Source organism: Cervus elaphus, chromosome X (assembly GCF_910594005.1).
Source record: "Cervus elaphus chromosome X, mCerEla1.1, whole genome shotgun sequence".
NCBI lineage: Eukaryota > Metazoa > Chordata > Mammalia > Artiodactyla > Cervidae > Cervus > Cervus elaphus.
Window position 1 is genome coordinate 165,028,362 of NC_057848.1, and position 19,570 is coordinate 165,047,931.

The window sequence follows — 19,570 nt, forward strand, 5'->3', positions numbered from 1 at the left end:
CAGAATAATGTCCTGGAGAGGTTCATCTCCACTGCAACTGAGCCCTGGAGATAGCAGGACCCGTCTGTTGTTGTTTAGTCCCTCAATCGTGTCTGACTCTTTGCAACCCCATGGACTGTGGCCTACCAGGCTCCTCTGTCCATGGGATTTTCCAGGCAAGAATACTGGAGTGGGTTACCATGCCCTCCTCCAGAGGATCTTCCCGACCCAGGGATCGAACCCACATCTCCTGATGGACTGAGCGTGATGGGTTATAGTCCATGGGGTGTCAGATACAACTGAGTGACTAACCGTTTCACTTTCAGCAGGAATTCTGGCTTCTTAGCTGTGAGGTGCTTCAGAGGAGGCTGACTATTTCTGATTTAGGAAGTGATTATTATAGGGCAGTGGACGATGGTGGCCTAAAGAGTTAATCCTCCAAATATTTTTCACACTCCCAGGAGTCATTAATTGAGCCAGAAGTACCTGGCTTAATATTTATTGAACACTTTGTTTCTGAAGGGGAGTGGGAGGGAGAAGAGTGTCATATTCGAATCTATTTCCACCATCAAGCTTTACCCAAGTACCCAATGCCTGACTCTCTAATTGCCAGGCTTAGAGCCTACCCATGAAATTCCAAATCCAGTCTCTTGTGGGTTTGGACTCGCTCGTTTATTTTTACTGTGCTTCGCTCATAATAACTTATGTTTGTAATTCAGCAACCTGAGGAATTGTTTTTATGGCACGTTCGGATCTTGCAGTCACTCACACGTTTCAAGGTCCATTGCAGGAAATGAGTTTGACACAGCATGTTAACAGTGAATTATTCATTCTTACCTGCAGCATTCAGAGTGGTCCGGGAAGGCTTCCCAGTTGTCGAGTCAAAGTTATGTAGCCGTAGTACAAACTCCAGTGGGCAGCTGTGAAGATGGCAAACCTTAGTTTGATACAATGCCACAGCACCTCCATTAGTGCCCTGGTTAAAATGCAAACATCTGGTTGCTTTTATGGCCCATGTGTTCCTTAAGATGGTCTATTTCTTGATGATGTCAGTCATTGGAATCAACTGACTATTTTTAAAGACTCTTAGTGTTTCTCTGAAACGATCACTCCTTACATTTGTTGAATAGATCATGAGCCCTTCAGGTACACAAAAACTGTAGAGATCACATCTTCTACTCTCTTGACTGTTTTCAAGGGTGACATTGTGACTCAAGGACCCTGGGGTGCTGTGGGATGTGTTGTCTTCTGGGGTTGTGTGCACCATAGGTTTTCATTAGCATGTCATGTCAAAAGGAACCTCATGTTTCTATTTACTGAGTATGGGGCAGCTAAGCTGCTGGTTTGTGCTCACCGACCATGGCTTTGTGGATTTGCCTAGTTAAGTTTGTTCTGCGAGTGTTTGCTATTTCCTCCCCTGCATACTTATTTTACCTGGCCGTGTGCCAGGCAATCTACTTGCCCTCCGTACTGTGCTTGTATCCAGCGCAGATAAGCTTCAGGCTGACAAGGACTGTCACTTAAATTCCAACGAACTGCTGTATGCAGGGCCTTTTGGGAGAGGAAAAATTTTATCTCTACTTTTAATGGCAAGTGAAGGTTTGAGGCCAATGGGACTGCTCAAGAAAATGAGACTCACGAAACAACAACCAATGGGATAAGTAGAATCTATCACTTATGATTTCAGATTTGAAAAAAGATTGGCAAAAGATACAACGAATAGTAAAATGGCTCTCCTTAACCCACTGATTGGAAAGGCTTGGGAGGACATGTCTGAACATACTGGATCCTATAACTTGTAGAATGTTACAGACTAGGCCAGCTAGATGAGAACTGTCAAAGCATTAAATAAAATATGGCTCTTAATCATATCCTAGGATTGCATGGAGACAGGAACCTTCCATGGAATTCCCAAGAGAGAATATTGGAAGGTGATAATTTAAGGATTATGAAAGTTCCTGAAAGTTGCCAAAAGAATTAAGACAGGCCTAATTGGGAACTCCCAGGGACCAGACAGAACAAATGTGGAAATATTAGGTTGTAATGATTTCTTTCCATTTCACATCTATTTGTTTCTTATTCTCTCTGGGTTCCAAATATTGAATTTATGAAAGTGGAAGGGAAGAAATGAGTGTGTACTAAAGGGAAGCAACTAGGGGTGGGGAAAAACATCCCCCTGCCTCATAACTGGGGGGATAGGAAGAATGAAGAAATTTGAGGCCATTGCATGGAGTAAATGGAATAACTACAATGTAGTGTTGAAGAAAAAGAATATAGTGTTCTATAAGTCACAAATGGAAGGACGTGAGAAGGGAGATAATTACAATTCAAATTAATTTCATTTAATTAGTTGAAAAGACTAGGTGAGTGGTCTTCAAACCTTTTCAATATTTCTGAGTATTCCTTTCCTCTCTCCCTCTCTTTCACACCCACACACACAGATGTGCACATGATGCAAATTATCCACTATAAATAAACCAAAATGAAACTAATACATATATGTTATTTCCCATCCCAGCTAAGGAAAGATACAGAAAAGAAGAACCTGCTTTGAAGAACATCACTAGCTGTTGATGCCCTGTTAGGAAGTGCACTAGGGCACTGAGGTTGGGAAAATAAGCCTATGAGCCATGCAGATCTGCAGTAGAGTCTCTGTCATGCCACTTCCTAGCTGAATTGCCTACTCTTAACTCTTGATTCCTTGACCTTGGTTTCTTTTACCACCTCTTTGCCATGGTCATTTGCTAAGAGTAAATTAGATGTATGTGCAGTGTTCTTCACAGAGTAAGTGTTCAATCAGTACTGGCTAGTATCATATCCACTATATTCCTTGAAAGTGATGGCCTGATATTTGATAAACATGTGAACTATGGAACTGTCACTCTGAAAGACCGATCTTGCAAAACACACTGCCTCTAGGGAAGAGGATGCCCATTAACAAGATTTTGACTTTGTTGGTTAGTACTGCTTTTACTTCAAAGCACTCAGAATTGTTTAGACTTCCTTCAGAGGTCCATGGGGTCGCAGAGAGTCAGACAGAACTTAGTGAATGAACAACAACAACAGAGGTTCAGGGACTTAGGCAGGATCTAGAATCTCTCAGTTAATATAACTAACGGAAAGGATTGATAGCATGTTGAGACAGTAACCTGTCAGAGTTGAAGGTGAACATTCGTTTTCTATCACTCTGTATATTCAGTTCACAATGAACAACTGTATTCCTTTAAAGAATCTTTCTGAGACTAGATCAGCCTTAAGCTTTGCATGCAAAACATTACTCAATAAATTTGGATTAATGCTACTAATATATTCAGTTATTGCCAACAACTGTTGTAACATAAGTTGACTCAAAACAAGTCTTTAAGAGTTTTGCCTGAAAGGAACAGATACGTGCTTTAGAAGTGAAGGTACCTAGTCCTCATGTGCTACCCATCAGCTGGGCTGGGCCGGGGCATGGAGTTTCATTCACTGAGACTGGACTTTGGAAACCCAGCCACAGCCTTCTGTCCTCTTTCCTCCGTTTTCCTCTTTCTTTATCTCAAACCATTATTGGAGAAATAGTTATGTAGCAGGGAGAATCAGCCCCACTTCCCCAATAAAAAGAAAAAAAGAAAAAAAGAAAAAAAAAAGAGTTTTGCCTGGTGACCAATTTTTCTGTGAAATACTTGAACATATTAAAATCAAAATTAAAATTTGTTTGGAAGGTGTTATTTTACCCAGCTTAGTTTTGTATTCCCTCCTGGATCAGAAACAGATTAGTCCTTTAGAAATCTGTTAATATGTGTCCTGAAGACATACTTCAAGAGGGCAAAAACCCTACCCAACAACAAAATCCTGTTCCTATAAATATGCAAAGATGGCAGCAATGTTGGATGAAAGAAATGAATATGTGTAGCCATTTCCTTTTCCTATCACCCTCAAGGAAATGTTCTTTTGATGGGAAAGAAAACTATTTTGAAGTGTTCCTAAGATTTTTTATAATTGTATACTTCCAAAGCACTTCACTGCTGAAGTCTACGTATCATAAACACTTAGTTTCAGTTTTTCCTCCTCTTAATGCCAAGGCATAGATGAATGATTTATTTGCTTGTTTTACTGAAAGGTAGATTACAAAACTTATATCCCTCTCTAGTGTTTTATAACAAAGAACGCTGAGGAAAACACGTAGAATTTCTTGTCCTTCAAATGATCTGTATGAAAACTAAAGAGCTCAAATCTTCTTTGCTAAGTGATCTTAGATCCTCAAGTATAGATATTGTATTTTCCTTTACACATATCTGATCTTTCAAGAGTGCTTATGTCTCATAATACCTTTCTGTGGACATGTCAGTTGCTCTCAATCTTACAGAATAACCGACAAAGCAGAACAACCTGAAAGCTCCACTTCAAAGAGCTTAAGACATCCCTACCTTAATGCCGGAATTTGGATCTCCTGGTAAGACTGCATTGTTTGACTTCTTAATGAGAAAAATTGGAAAAGCAGAAGCTGGGGCCTGCCTGCTTTATTGTTCCATGAGTGACCTTTCTGAAAGAAGGTACTTTTATCACAGGGCAACTTTGTTTAAACACAAGTCATCCCAGACACGCTTTCAAGCTCCATTTTGTAGGTAATGATTTTTTTAAAAAACAATTTTCAAGATGGCACCTATGAAATTCATTTTTCCCACATGCATGTGGAAATAATGTCCATTGTAAAATATCTGGAGTCAATGGAGTAACACCAAAGATGTGATTTCATTGGTTGTTTATGTTTATTCTACAATTCTTCCAATCCTTCATGTTCAGGAAAATGTGCTGGATACTTAAGGATAGTCAGAATGTTTTCGAGAATCCAGCATCTTCTACAGCCTTAAAGTGCACCCTTTTGTGGCGGATGAAGCCACTATAATATAAAATACAAACCAGTCATTTGTCCAACAACCACTTATTAAGTACATATTTATTAGGCTATGGAGACACACGTTTTCTGCCCTCAAGGAAATTACAGTTTGATAAAGAATTTTAAATAAGTGCTAAGTAGAAGCACAAACAGAACATTTTCATTAGAAACATAACGTACATATAGCATGTGTGAAGAAAGCTATGATCTGTTGAATGTCAGAAATAACAACTCAGGCTTATGCTGATGTCAATATTGACCTCATAAAGCCTGTGTAATTGACAGAAAAGCACTGAAACTGTTGTGTTAGCTGTTTTTTTTTTTAACCTATTTGCAAGCTATGGATTCCATTTCCATTGTCTCCTTGAAATGTAGTTTGGAAGTAGTTGTACCTGTGCTCAAGCTTTAGTGAGCTTCAGCATCTCCAGGCTAGAGCTGATGAACAAACAGATGGTTGGGCTCTTGCTGCAGCAGTTTTGGTTCTACTGGTCTTGGGTGGGACCTGGGGGTCTGCATTCCTAACAAGTGTACAGGTGATGCTGCTGCTGCTGGTCCAAAGACGCTATTTTGAATAGAACCAGTTTAAGATATGGACACACACTTGCAATGCCTCCTAGATCCTGAGGAGAGAGTGAAAAATGTAAGTAACCTGCACTGCTGGTCTTGGCCAGTGCAATGAAAATTGTCCCAACTTATGTAGAAGTGAAATGAATCCTTCTCTGGACCGTTCAGGACCTCAGAACCTGTCTGGTAAGACTTTGAAAATGTGAGTCACTCAGTCGTGTCTGACTCTTTGGTACCCTTTGAACTGTAGCCCACTAGGCTCCTATGTCCATGAGATTCTTCAGGCAAGAATACTGGAATGGGTTGCCATTTCCTTTTCTAGGGATTGAATCTTCCCGACCCAGGGATCAAACCTGTGTCTCCTGTGTCTCCTGCATTGCAGGAGGGTGCTTTACCTGCTAAGCTATCAGGGAAGCCCATAACCTCCGGGAGCCTGATGAAAAGGGTTTGTTTGCTGTGGCCACAGAGCATTCGAGTTTCTGGTTTTCATACACACACACACCCAGGAGAATTATTAACCTTTCTTAGCATGTTAGCCCTTTGCTGTCCCTGATTACTTCCCCAGTGCTTTGAGTCAGTGTCTCATTTTGAGTGGAGAGGCCATTCAAGACCCCATTGAGTGAGGCTCTGGCAAGGATGGATGGTTGAATGGGAGCTCGCAACATCCGCAAGAAAATCATGTCTTTTCTTTTGTAGTGAGAGATAGCCATCTTTGGCCATTTCCATTTGTGATTGTACTGGTGCAGTGTGATAGGAAGAGAGCATTAAATGGTAAGATGGAAGTGATTTCTTGTCCTGGCTTAGACTGCCCTGACCTTCTATAACTTGTGACCTTTTGGGGCCAGTTCAGTTCTCTAGTCTTGAGTTCCTAGGTCTATAAAATGAGAATGCAAGATGGCAGGGAATTTTTAAAGGACCTTTACCATGTCATCACTTGTTACTGAGTATTTTTGAAATAATGTTGAAAAGCTTACTTTGAAACATGCTCAAGGGTTAGTCGCTCAGTTGTGTCCTACTCTTTGTGACCCTATGGATTGCAGCATGCCAGGCTCCTCTGTCCATGGAATTCTCAAGGCAAGAATAGTGGAGTGAGTTGCCCTTTCCTTCTCCAAGGAATCTTCCTGACCCAGGGATCGAACCTGCATCTCCTGTGTCTCCTGCATTGCAGGAGGATTCTTTACCTGCTGAGCCATTGTGGAAGCCCATAACCTCCGGGAGCCTCCAGGGGATCTTTCTGACCCAGAGATCAAACCCAGATTTCCTGTATTACAGACAGATTCTTCACCATTTAAGCCACCAGCTATTTCTTAAACATGCTCAAAGAGAATTTTAAATAAGTGATAGCATGAAATTAGCCCAGAAATCACACTCTTGGACTTTTATCCTAGAGAAATGGAATGTTCACATAAAAACCTATACACAAGCATTCATAGAAACTTTATTCATGTTAGCCTAAACCTGGAGAGAACCCAAGTGTCCTTCAACAGGAAGAGAATTAAAGAAGCTGTGGTACTTCTATATCAAGGAACACTACACAGCCATAAAAAGGAATGGACTACTGATGTCTTCAACAAATTGGATGAATCTCCAGGGAATTATTATGGGTCAAATAAAAGCCAATCCCTAAAGGTTATATGCTGCATGATTCTATTTATATATGCTCTTTAAAGGACAAAATTTTAGAAATGAAGAGCAGATTAGTGGTTGCCCAGCAGTTAGGGGTGGAAGGAAGGGAGGGAGGCAGATGTAGTTACAAAAGGGTAGCACAGGTAATCCCTGTGGCAATGGTACTATTCTATATCTTGATCCTGGCAGCAAATATACATATCTGCACATGTGATAAAATTGTATAGAACTAAATACACACACACACACACACACGTATTAATACAAGTAAAACTGGAGAAATCTGAGTAAGATCAGTAGATTATATCAATGTCAATATCCTCTTTGTAATATTATAGTATTGTTTTACAAACTATTACCATAAGGCAAATGGTACATGGAGTTTCTTTGTGTTATTTCTTACAATTGCATGTGAATTTATATTTACATCAGTGAAAATTTCAAGTAAAAAAAGGTTTTTTTTTAAAAAAAATACAGTGTACTCAGTATTCTGTAATAACCTATAAGGGGAAAGAATCTGGAAAAAAGTGGATAGCAGCCATCCTGACTGGCATGTAATGGTACCTCATTGTGGTTTTGATTTGCATTTCTCTGATAATGAGTGATGTTGTATGGCAAAAACCACTACAATATTGTAAAGTAATTAGCCTCCAACTAATAAAAATAAATGTAAAAAAAAGAATATTAAAAAAAGTGGATATGTATATGTATAACTGATTCACTTTGCTACATACCTGAAACTAACACATGTAAATCAACTATACTCCAATAAAATAAATAAATAAAATTATAAATCCCAACTTTGGATTTTAACAAAGCCTAAAGAAATAACTTTTTAAAAAGCCATACATAATGACATTTTTTTGTGAGCCACTCTAGAAACCCAAAATTGGCGTTATTATGATGTAAAATGCCTAGTTACACTTAGTAGTTTTCACTCTCTGGTTGTCAACAGATCTATTCTATTGGGTTGGTCAAAAAGTCATTCAGGTTTTCCATTAAGATACAATGGAAAAACTCATATGAACTTTTTGGCCAACCTAATATTTTTGTCAACTATGGAAAGTATGTGAAAAAATAAAGTATGGTCCTCCAGCAGGTATTGGTAAATTGTGGTCTGCAGGCTAAATCCAGGTCTCCACTTGTTCCTGTATGGCCCACAAGCTAAGAATGGTTTTGGCATGTGTGCCTGCTCTTTGCAGGCGTGTGTGCCTGTCCAACTCTTTGCAGCCCTGTGGACTATAGCCCACTGTGTTCCTCTGCCCATGGGATTCTCCAGGCAAGAATACTGAAGTGGGTTGCCATTTCCTTCTTCCTGACCCAGGGATCAAACCTGCACCTCTTGCATTGGCAGGCAGATTCTTTACTACAGAGCCACCGAGGAAGCCCCCAGTCTACAGTAGGACTCCACAAATGCTAACTTCTAGGATGGGAGGCCACCACTTGCTCTGTTTCCTGCCTGGGTTCTCCATGCATCACCTCCTTCAGTCTAACCCCACAGTCTCCAAAGAGGTCTCAGAATCCTTATTCAAACATCACTCTGGCCCATTTTTGCAGCATTCTCCACAAGTGTCTATGGAGTGTCTTTTTTCAGAACTAGACCGTCTCCCTATTGCCCAGACCCCTCCACAAAGAGACCCAAGTGTAAGCTCTAACACAATGGAATCTCAATCAAATCTATTTTTCAATTATAGGATGGAATATGTCTTCAGTGCTAGGGGAAACCTGCAGATTGATGATATCCTAGTAGGCTCAGCACTAGTCTCCAGGAATAGGCCAATTCAGGTTTTTTTTTAATGTTTTCAGGCCTTCAGGTTATTGAGACAACCTTCTCACTGCAATCGTACAGTCTGAAGGGAAGCATGCAGGGAGACTGGCATCTCCAGTTGATCACAGGTGAGCATTCAATTTACAGTGCCCTTGCTTGTGATTAACTCTGCATTGGTTCAAGGGGACTCAGGCATACTTCCCACATGACTTCTCCTAGGGAAAATTAGGCTGGTGACTGAGAGGCCGGTATTTTTTGCCACACATACTGGAAAGGACATAAAATCCAGTCTCAGATGTCCTCCCAACTCTGGTCCAGTCCAGTCAGAGGGGGACTGTAATGGCTTGCCTTGCTAATGGAGACCTGAATCCCTGATCATTACTTTGACCTCTCATAGAGACACTCAGGGAGGAGATTTTTCTTTTTTTAATTTATTTATTTTTAATATTTTTTGGCTGTGCCGGGTTTTCACTGCTGCACAGGCTTTTCTCTAGTTGTGTTGAGTGGGGCTACTGTCTAGTTGCAGTGTACGGGCTTCTCATTGTGGTGGCTTCTCCTGTTGCAGAGCACATTCAACTACTGAAGACTTCAGTGGTTGCAGCACCTAGGCTCAGGAGTTGCAGCTTGTGGGCTGAGTTGCTCCGCAGCATGTGAGATCCTCCCAGACCAGGGAGGAACTCATGTTCTCCTGCACTGGCAGGTGGATTCTTCACCACTGAGTCACCAGGGAAGCCCAGGGGGATTTTTAGGAAGCTGATGTTTATCTAGTTTCCAATTTAGGGGGAGATTGCCATGACTGGAAAAGAGGTGATAAAAAAGCTGAGGAATGAATGATTTTTTTTTTTTTTGAGACAAGTAATTTTGGAGTTGCCAGTATTCTTGCTTCTAAGCTTTAGTTGAAATTAATTTCTTTATGTCATTCCTCTTCCCCATGTGTCTTAAAGGTATGGCAACCTAACCACAAGCAAAATGCAACTACATGCATGTAATGAGCCAAAATACATGTTTTCCCTGTGGTCACTCAAGTTTAGTTTCCTAATGATAAATGAGAATTATCTATCCCCACTGTAACCTGCCTCTCACCCCCTTTTTCTCTGTCAAAACTGTCTCTGTCTTTGTATGACTTACTTCACTTATTATGACAATCTCTAGGTCTATCCATGTTGCTGCAAATGGCATTATTTCATTCTTTTAATGGCTCAGCAATATTCCATTATATATATGTACCATATCTTCTTTATCCATTTGTCCACTGATGGACATTTAGGTGCCTTGGCTATTGTAAATAGTGCTGCTGTGAACATTGGGGTGCATGTATGCTTTCAAATTATAATTCTCTCCGTATATGTTCCCAGGAGTGGAATTGCAGGATCAAATGATAGCTCTATTTTTAGTTTTTTGAGGAATTTCCATACTGTTCTCTATAGTAGCTACACCAATTTACAATCCCAGCAATAGTATAGGAGGATTCCTTTTTCTCTACACCCTTTCCAGCATTTATTATTTGTCAACTTTTGAATGATGGCCATTCTGATCAGTGTGAGGTGACACCTCATTGTAGTTTTGATTTGCATTTCTCTCATTCCCTGGTGGCTCAGTTGGTAAAGAATCCACCCACAATGCAGGAGACCCAGAACTGATCCCTGTGTCGGGAAGATCTCCTGGAGAAGGAAATGGCAACCCACTCCATTATCCTTGCCCGGAGAATCCCATGGACAGAGGAGCCTGCTAGGCCACAGTCCTTGGAATTACAAAGAGTTGGACATGACTGAGTGACTAACACTTTTGCTTTCATAATTAGTGATGTTGAGGATCTTTTCTTGTACCTTTGGCCATCTTTATGTCTTCTTTGGAGAAATGTCTATTTAGTTTTTCTACCCTCTTTTGATTGAGTTGTTTGTTTGTTTGTTTGTTTTTATTAAGCTGTATGACCTGTCTGTATATTTTGGAGATTAATCCCCTGTAGGTCACATCATTTGCAAATATTTTCTCCCATTCTGTATGTTGTCTTTTTGTTTTGTTTGTGGTTTCCTTTTCTGTGCAAAAGCTTTTAAGTTTACGTAGGCCCCATTTGTTTATTTTTGTTTTTATTTTCATTACCCTAGGAGATGGATCCAAAAAGACATTGCCTGCTATTTATGTCAGTGTTCTGCCTATGTTTTCCTCTAAGAGATTTATAGTATCCGATTTTACATTTAGAACTGTAATCCATTTTGAGTTTATTTTTGTGTGTGGTGTTAGCGAATGTTCTAATTCCATTCATTTAGGTTTTTTTTTTTAATTTGACTATGCCAATTATTAGTTGCAACATGTGGACATTTTATTGCAGTATGTGAACTCTTAGTTGCAGCATGTGGGAGGCATTCCCTAACTAGGGATTGAACCTGGGCCCCTTGCATTGGGAACATGGAGTCTTAACCACTGGACCAACATGGAATTTCCTAATTTCATTCTTTCACATGTAGCTGTCCAGTTTTTTCAGCACCACTTATTGAAGAGACTGTCTTTTCTCCATTGTATATTTTTGCCTCCTTTGTTAAACATATATTGACCATAGGTGTGTGGGTTTATTTCTAGGCTTTCTAGCCTGTTCTATTGATCTGTATTTCTGTTTTTGTGCCAGTAACATACTGTTTTGATTACTGTAAACTTATAATATATTTTCAAGTCAGGGAACATGATCCCTGTAGCTCCGTTTTTCTTTCTCGAGATTGCTTTGGCTATTTGAAGTCTCTTGTGTCTCCATACAACTTTAAAAACTTTTTTTTCTAATTCTGTGAAAAAAAATGCCATTGGTAATTTGATACAGATTGCATTGTATGTGTAGATTGCCTTGAGTGGCATAGTCATTTTAACAATATTGATTATTCTAATCTGAGAACATGGTATATCTTTCCAATTGTTTGTGTCATCTTTGGTATCTTTCATCAGTATCTTATAGTTTTCTAAATAGGTCTTTTGCATACTTAAATAGGTTTATTCCTGAGTATCTTATTTGTGTTTTTTTCTGAATGGCAGGAGACTAATATGAGTTTTTTTGCTTTAAATTTTGCCACATTACAATAACAAAAAAACCTTCTTACACACAAAATAGTAAAAAAATTAGACATTTTACTATTGAAAAATATAAGCAGGCTGTAATTTTTTTCCCCCTCAAATGGTTTTTTTTTTTTCATTTATTTTTATTAGTTGGAGGCTAATTGCTTCACAACATTGCAGTGGGTTTTGTCATACATTGACATGAATCAGCCATGGAGTTACATGTATTCCCCATCCCGATCCCCCCTCCCACCTCCTTCTCCACCCGATTCCTCTCAAACAGCAGTTATTTCTGTTAAATAAAATTAGCTTTATGAACAAATTATTAAATTACCTACATTTTCTTCATTTCACTACTCTTCATATGAAACTTCATCAGGATCATCATGTCCTAGTCTGATCCTTCATGGTTTCAAATGTCAATAGCCCTGACAAGTGTCTTCTTTACAGTCTAGCTTGGCCTACCCTCCCACCCATAATTCTCCCCACTCACATTCATGTACTCTGTGTGTCAAAATCACTGTTAATGAAAGCCTCTCTCCCTTTTTGGACTTGATTTGACTCCTTAATTAGTGCAAGAATTGTACCTTTGTTTTGTACCTTGTCAGTCTTCAAAAAAAAAAATGATTAACATTTCAGCTCAATGCTGGAGAATGTAGATTCTTAGCCAGACAGCCTCGGTTTGAATCCCCGCATCTCCACTTACCAGCTATATTAACTTGGACATGTTTCTCAACTTCTCTGTCCTCAATTCCTCATCTGTAAAATTAGAATTAAGTGGATTTAATGTGTTCATATTTATAAAGTGCTTACAGCAGTCCTTGGCTCAGAGTAACCACTATAAAAATGATGGTTAAATAAAAGCAAAAATAGGTTAAAATTTTTTCTTTACCTCATCAAAGATAGCACACCAAACTGGGCCCTGTTGTTTTTTGATGGACTGTGTCACTGGCCTTAGAAAAGGACCAATATGGAGGGTGTCTGGCAGAATCAGTGAAAATGTATCTCAGATGCTAAAATAACAACTTGAAGCCACGCTGTCACAATGGACTTCTTTTGTTAGTCAAACAATCTAGTCAAAAATGGCCTCAGAATTCTCCTTTATGATAACCATGACTGCTGGCCATCTTGCCTCCACTTAGCTGCCTTTAGGAAAAGGATATCATCCCCTATAGGACAGTTTATCCCACTGATAAGGTGCCATAGAGAAGGATGCTAGAGAGAGAGGAAAAGTAAACACAGAAAATCCTAAAGATTCCATCAAAAAACTATTTGAATTAATTCACTGAAGTTGCAGAATATCAAATTCACACACAAAATTAAGTTGTGATTCTATACACTAACAGTACACTATCTGAAAGAGAAATTAAGGAAATCCCGTTTACAATAGCATCAAAAACAATAGAATACTTAGGAGTAAATTTAACCAAGTAGATAAAAGACCTGTGTGCTAAAAACTGTTAGACATGGATTAAAGGAATTGAAGAATACACATGGAAAGATATCTCCCATGTCCTTGGCCTGGAAAAATTAATATTGTTAAAATATTAACAGAGGAGGTAGGTTGGGGAGTGGGGAGATGTTGGTCAAGGGTACAAACTTTCAGTTTTAAGATGATTAAGTTCTGAGGATCTAATGTACAATATGGTATACTTGAAATTTCCTAAGAGAGTGAGTAGATCTTAAGAATTATCCATGTACACATAGACCTACAAAGAAGGTCATGTGAGGTGATGGATGTGTTCATTAATGGCAGTAATCATTTCACAATGTATACATATGTCAAATCACATTGTGCACTTTAAATATATACAATTTTATTTGTCTAGTGTACCTCAGTAAAGCTGGGGGAGGAAAATCAAAGAGAAGCATAATAAATTTTTAAAAATAAAATGAAAAAAAAAAAGGAGAATAGGGGCTGGAGGAATGGAGAGTGATGAGTAGTTACTTAATGTATACAGATGTTTTGGTCTGGGAGGAGGAAAAACTTAGGGAAATCAATAGTAGTGATGGTAATACAATGTTGTGAACATACTTAATGCCATTTTTACACTTAAAATGGTTTAAATGGTAAATTTTATGTTACGAATATTCTCCCACAATAATTTTTTTTTAAACATGGCTTCTCAAAGAGGGGTTTCTTTAAAATAGGCAACTTATATGCTGGCTTCATATAGATAGGCATAATGAAGAGGCATACCACAGGAGGGGCACTGTAGACAAGGGCATTGTCGATTGGCCGCATCATAGAGAGGTCCATCACAGATAAGGGTATCATAAAAAGGGACATCATGGAAGGTCATTACAAAGATGGACTTCATAGGAGGGAGTTTTGATGGTTATCATATATAATTTCATCACAGAAAGGAACAACATAGGATCATCCTAGAGAAGTCTATCAGACAGGAATACCTTAGAAGCTTTCATATCAGCTTCTCTTCTTTGGACATGAGACCAGAGATGATATTATTCATTTTTACTTTTTTTTTAACATCTGACACATACTTTGGCTTATAATAGGTACCTAGTCTTGTTTGTGGGGTGCATATATGTATACCATCTCTTCTACACATAGCCTTTGAAAAATGTAGAACCTGTTCCCCATTTCTTCTGCAGACTGAATTGGCCTAGTTCTTAGAAAAATTTCCAATGTACTGGATATTTCTGACTTTTCCCATTCTAATAGCCCTCTGTATACCTATTTGTGATAGGCAGAATTTTTAGGATACCCCCCCTCAAAGATGTCCTGCCCTAGTCCCTGGAATCTGTGATGTTATAACACTTCCATGTCTACATTATGTTATCCTCTATTAAAATAGGGAACTTATCTGTTGGGCATGATCTGGTCCCATGAGCTCCTAAAAGCAGAGAACATTTTCTGACTGGGAGCAAAGAGGAAGACAGAGATTCAAAGCATGAGAAAGGTTTGATGCACCATTTCTGTGTTTGAAGATGGAAGGAGTCATGTGTAAAGATGGAAGACTAACCAATAGGAGCTGAGCAACCCTTCACTGCCAGCCAACAAGGAAATGGTCCCTCAGTCCTACAACCACAAGGAACTAAATTTGGTCAACAATCTGAATGATCTTGGAAGTAAATTCTTTCCCAGAACCTTCAGATAAGAGTCCTACCTATACAACACTTTAATTTCACCCTTGTGAGACCCTGAGCACGGAACCCAATAGAACCTGTCCATATTTCAAGCCACCAGAATTGTGAGATATTAAAAAGTGTTGTTTTAATTCACTAAATTAATTGTAATTTGTTGTGTAGCAGTAGAACGCTAATATGTCATTTGTCACTGTCTTTCCTTAAAAGTTCCTAGAATTGATTTTTTTTATTTTTTAAAGTTTATTTATTTTAATTGGAGGCTAATTACTTTACAATATTGTATTGGTTTTTGCCATACATTGACATGAATCAGCCATGGGTGTACATGTGTTCCCCATCCTGAACCCACCTCCCACCTCCCTCCCCATCCCATCCCTCAGGGTCATCCCAGTGCACCAGCCCTGAGCACCCTGTCTCATGCATCGAACCTGGACTGTTGATCTGTTTCACATATGATAATATACATGTTTCAATGCTATTCTCTCAAATCATCCCACCCTCTCCTTCTCCCACAGAGTCCAAAAGTCTGTTCTTTACATCTGTGTCTCTTTTGCTATTTCACATATAGGGTCATCGTTACCATCTTTCTACAGTCCATATATATGCATTAATATACTGTATTGGTATGTTTTCTTTCTGATTTTTTTAAATGAGTATTCTAACTAAATATTTTTCCCTCAGTTCTAAGTAGGAAAAGAATTCCCTCTCCATCCCTCCCCCTGTGAGTTGACAGAACTTTTTCTTTCCTTTTTCAGATCATTAATTGCCAGTTAAATTACTTAAAAGAATATTGTCTGAATGAACTGCAGTAACATTTGTACTTACAAAAAAGGAGCAGTCATTTGCCTATTTCTTATTTGTTTCATATAAGAAGATATGGTTGATAATGTGAGAAACTTGAGTGCCGTGATAGAGACACATTTGGACAATTGGATTTCTAGATCTTTAGATTTATAGATCTCTCTAGTTGAGAAGAGTGTAACTTGTTCATAAATTTAAAATATTTTGGCAAAAGAAACATCTGGTTTCCACTCATGCACGTAAAGAGCTGCCATCACTTCTGCCCTCTTAACAAGAAAAAGGCTGAACAAACTGAAAAATCAATGACTTAGCTCCATCAGAAAATGAAATCACAGGACAAAGTCTCATCCTCAAAACTGGAGAAAGAGACAGATATAGGAAATAAAGATCAGTTTACCTAAAATGTAAGCCACTGGAGCCAGTAGCTGGTAGTAACACATAAACTATAACTTCAGTAAATTGCTAATAGTTGAGAGTATTGACTATCTTGAGAGTTAAAAATACTGGAGACTCAATGTAATTGGGAGCCCCACACTTTTGTATGTTTCACCTCTAGGATTCCCACTATATCTCATGGTGAAAATCATAGAAAAATCCTATAGTGCTTGGACAGAAGAGGGGGAAAGAAACCATTTTGAAATACAAAAGTAACAATTTTGAAATGAACCCAGGAGAAAGGTAAGTATTTTAGAACAAAGTCAGAACATTCTTTACAACAAAAGCCTCACCAGCAAGGGAAAAGAATTTACCAGAGCTTTAACTGATTTGAAAGAAGGGAAATTACCCAATTTCAGCCCTCTTTAGCCTGTGTATCTTGCTTGAAGGTAAAACAAAAGCTAAGAAGCACTTGTTAGGGTCACAGCCCATGGATACAGGCACACTGAAAAATTAAGAACTGATCATAGGATTAAAGACTGTTTCCCCCCCCCCCCCCAACACACACACACTGTATTAATAAAGCTCCTGGCTAATGACAGTAGATTACAAGCAAAGTAACCGTGATGCTCAGACTGTAAAAAGGAGTTTTTAGGGAAACACAAAGACCACAAGAAGGGAAACAACATGAAACAAAACCACAATACTTGAGGAAATTAAAACCTCTGACACCTACAAGTACAAAAAAATAGAGCCTAATTCCTAGGCAGGTCAATGTAAAGCCTACCTCAGTTCCTATTATTCAACACATCATGTCCAACTTTCAACAAAAAAATTACAAGACAACCTAAAAAGCAAGAAAAACCACAATCTGAAGAGAGAAGAGTAAGGATCAAAATCAAACTCAAGTATGGTAGAGACTTCAAAATGATCAGATCAGGAATTTAGAATAACTGTGATTGATATGCTAAAGGCTCTAATGGAAAAAATGGACAAAGTGCAAGATCATATAGGTATCATAAGCAGAGAAATGGAGACTCTAAGAAAGAATCAAAAGGAAATGATGGAAATCAAAAGTACTATAACAGAAATGAAGAATGCCTTTGATGAGCTCATAAGTCAACTGTCCATGGACAAGCAAGGAACCAGTGAATGGAAAGATATGCCAATAGAAACCTCCCAAAACTGAAATGCAAAGAGAAAAAAAGGAACATAGTGTCCAACGACTGTGAGACAATTGTAAAAGATATAACATACACATGATGGGGATATCAGAAAAGAAAGAGAGTGAGAAAGGGGCAGAAAAAAAAATAATTGGAGTAACAATGACTGAGAATTTTCCACAATTAATGGCAGAAACGAAACCATAAATCCAAGCAGTTCATGAAACATAACTAGGATAAATACCAAAGAGTTTATACCTAGCCATATCGTATTCAAACCTCAGAAAACCAAAGACAAGGAGAAACTCTTTAAAATACAGTAACAGCTGCTTATGTGCCAAGCATAATATATACATTTTACTTATGTTATGTCATTTAATTTACATGGAAATCTCCATCTCAAAGACTTTATATTCATCCCCATTTACAGATGATAAAACAGAATTAAGAGGTTAAGACTACTTGGTTAGAAAGTGAATTGACAAAAATTCAAACTCAGGCTGTGTTCTAAATACTAAGAAATCGTGCCGATGGAGCATAATTTAATATGATGAGTACATGTTGACCTCAAAATGGAAAGTTATAAATTTCCACAAATTTTTTAAATTTGAGTCTCAACTATTCATTTGTTAAAAGATAAAAGCTCCAAAAAAGATGAAAGCTTTCTAATCCAAAGGACTGCTTCCTGTTGATGAAGCTCAGCCAAGCAGAGCTAGCTCAACCAGCCAGGATACCAAAATGATTTCTTAGGTGATGATTCAAGTCATCCACTAGTTTAAATCTCAGTGTAGATTGGAATTCTGTGGTGATTTCCTAAATTCCCGTCCTTCAGTATGTACTTGTTCTTTGTTCATTTATATTAATTTGTTACGTGTATGTGTTTGTTGATCTTTTTTCTCTGCCTAATGGTTGCACCCTTTCTGTTTTATACTTTTGACACAGGAGTTAAGCAAAGGTATTGGGTCCAGGAGGCAATGTGTTCACTGTATTGTTTTTAAGCCTATTTTGGGGGTATGATCTAGTGGAGGAGTTCTTCTATCTGTCACTTTGAAAAGTAGCATCATTATCTTCCATGGGTATCAGACTGGTAGCTACATGTGTCAAGCCATTTGGTTTTATTTAGCCTTTCTGTGAGGCCCTTATATTAGGAATCTATTGCTCCTAGAGCAATTACCTCAGAATTTATAGCTTTAAAATAATACACATTCTTTGTCTCACAGGTTTTGTTAGTCACGAATCCAGGCATACCTTAGTTGAGTCCTCTGCTCAGGATTTCACAAGGATGTGATCAAAGTTTCCACTGAAGCTGAAGTCTCATCTGGAGGCTCAACTGGGGAAGAATATGCTTCCAAGCTCACTCATGTGGTTGTTGGCAGGATTCAGCTCCTTGAGGTCTATTAGACTGAGGGCTTTATTTCACTTTTGGCTGTTGCCCAGAGGCCACCTCCGTTCCTTGTCATGTGGGCCTCTCCAACATGCCAGCTTGCTTCATCAAAGCCAGCTGGCGAGTCTGCCAACAAGATGGAGATCACAATCTTTTTCTGACCAATCATGGAAGTGGCTTCCCTTAATGTTGCAAATTAGATAGCAAAAAATTACATAAGGGAAGGTAAATACCAAGTCATGAATACCAGCAGGTCCAGACCATTGGAGACCATTTTAGACATGCCTACCATAGTATTTTGGTGGTTTGAAGGACAGTATAAGTAGGTGTCTATTGTGTCTGAACAAAAAGACCTCTAGCTCCAGAGAAGAGTATAGATTTCAGCTCAGCTACTTCTACTAAGTCTAAGCTTGAATAGAGTTTCTTACCTTCCTTAGATCTCAATTTCTCCTTTGGGAGATACAGAGATAAAGATACAGGCTTTGCCTAACTGTTGTGAAGGTGTAGGAAGAGTGCTTGCTGGTCTCTCATGTGTTGGGTGTGTAAATGGCATGTTACTATCTCTTCACCCCCATCATGGCTCTGTTTGGTATCTCAACCCCACCCTAAACTTCCTGGAAGTCTATTGAATTGCCGTGATTTTTGTTATATCTCACCTGATTAACTCAGTAAATGAATGCTTTTTGGTAATGATAGTTTCAAGCATGATATTTTTATAAAATAACCCAAGGGAATTAACTGTGACCTTAAACTGTCATAAGATTTTCTCTGCTGCCTTCATACTGTGATCTACATACACGATCAACTTTATTTAAGTAGTATTCAAATCATTAATTTCCTTGATTTACAGCTACAAGATGGTCATTATGCATGATCACTTA

General features: G+C 38.6%; 1 protein-coding gene across 5 annotated transcripts in view; it reads left to right on the forward strand.

The window, feature by feature from the left end:
• MID1 (midline 1) overlaps nt 1–19,570 on the forward strand; it is a 395,471-nt gene that overhangs the window by 12,257 nt on the left and 363,644 nt on the right. Inside the window, exon 2 of one of the 5 annotated variants that reach the window (XM_043895871.1) lies at nt 8,855–8,944. The exons of the other annotated variants lie outside the window; for them this stretch is intronic. The gene's annotated coding sequence lies outside the window, so the exon portion shown is untranslated. The remainder of the gene's footprint in view (nt 1–8,854; nt 8,945–19,570) is intronic. 5 annotated transcript variants of the gene reach the window in all.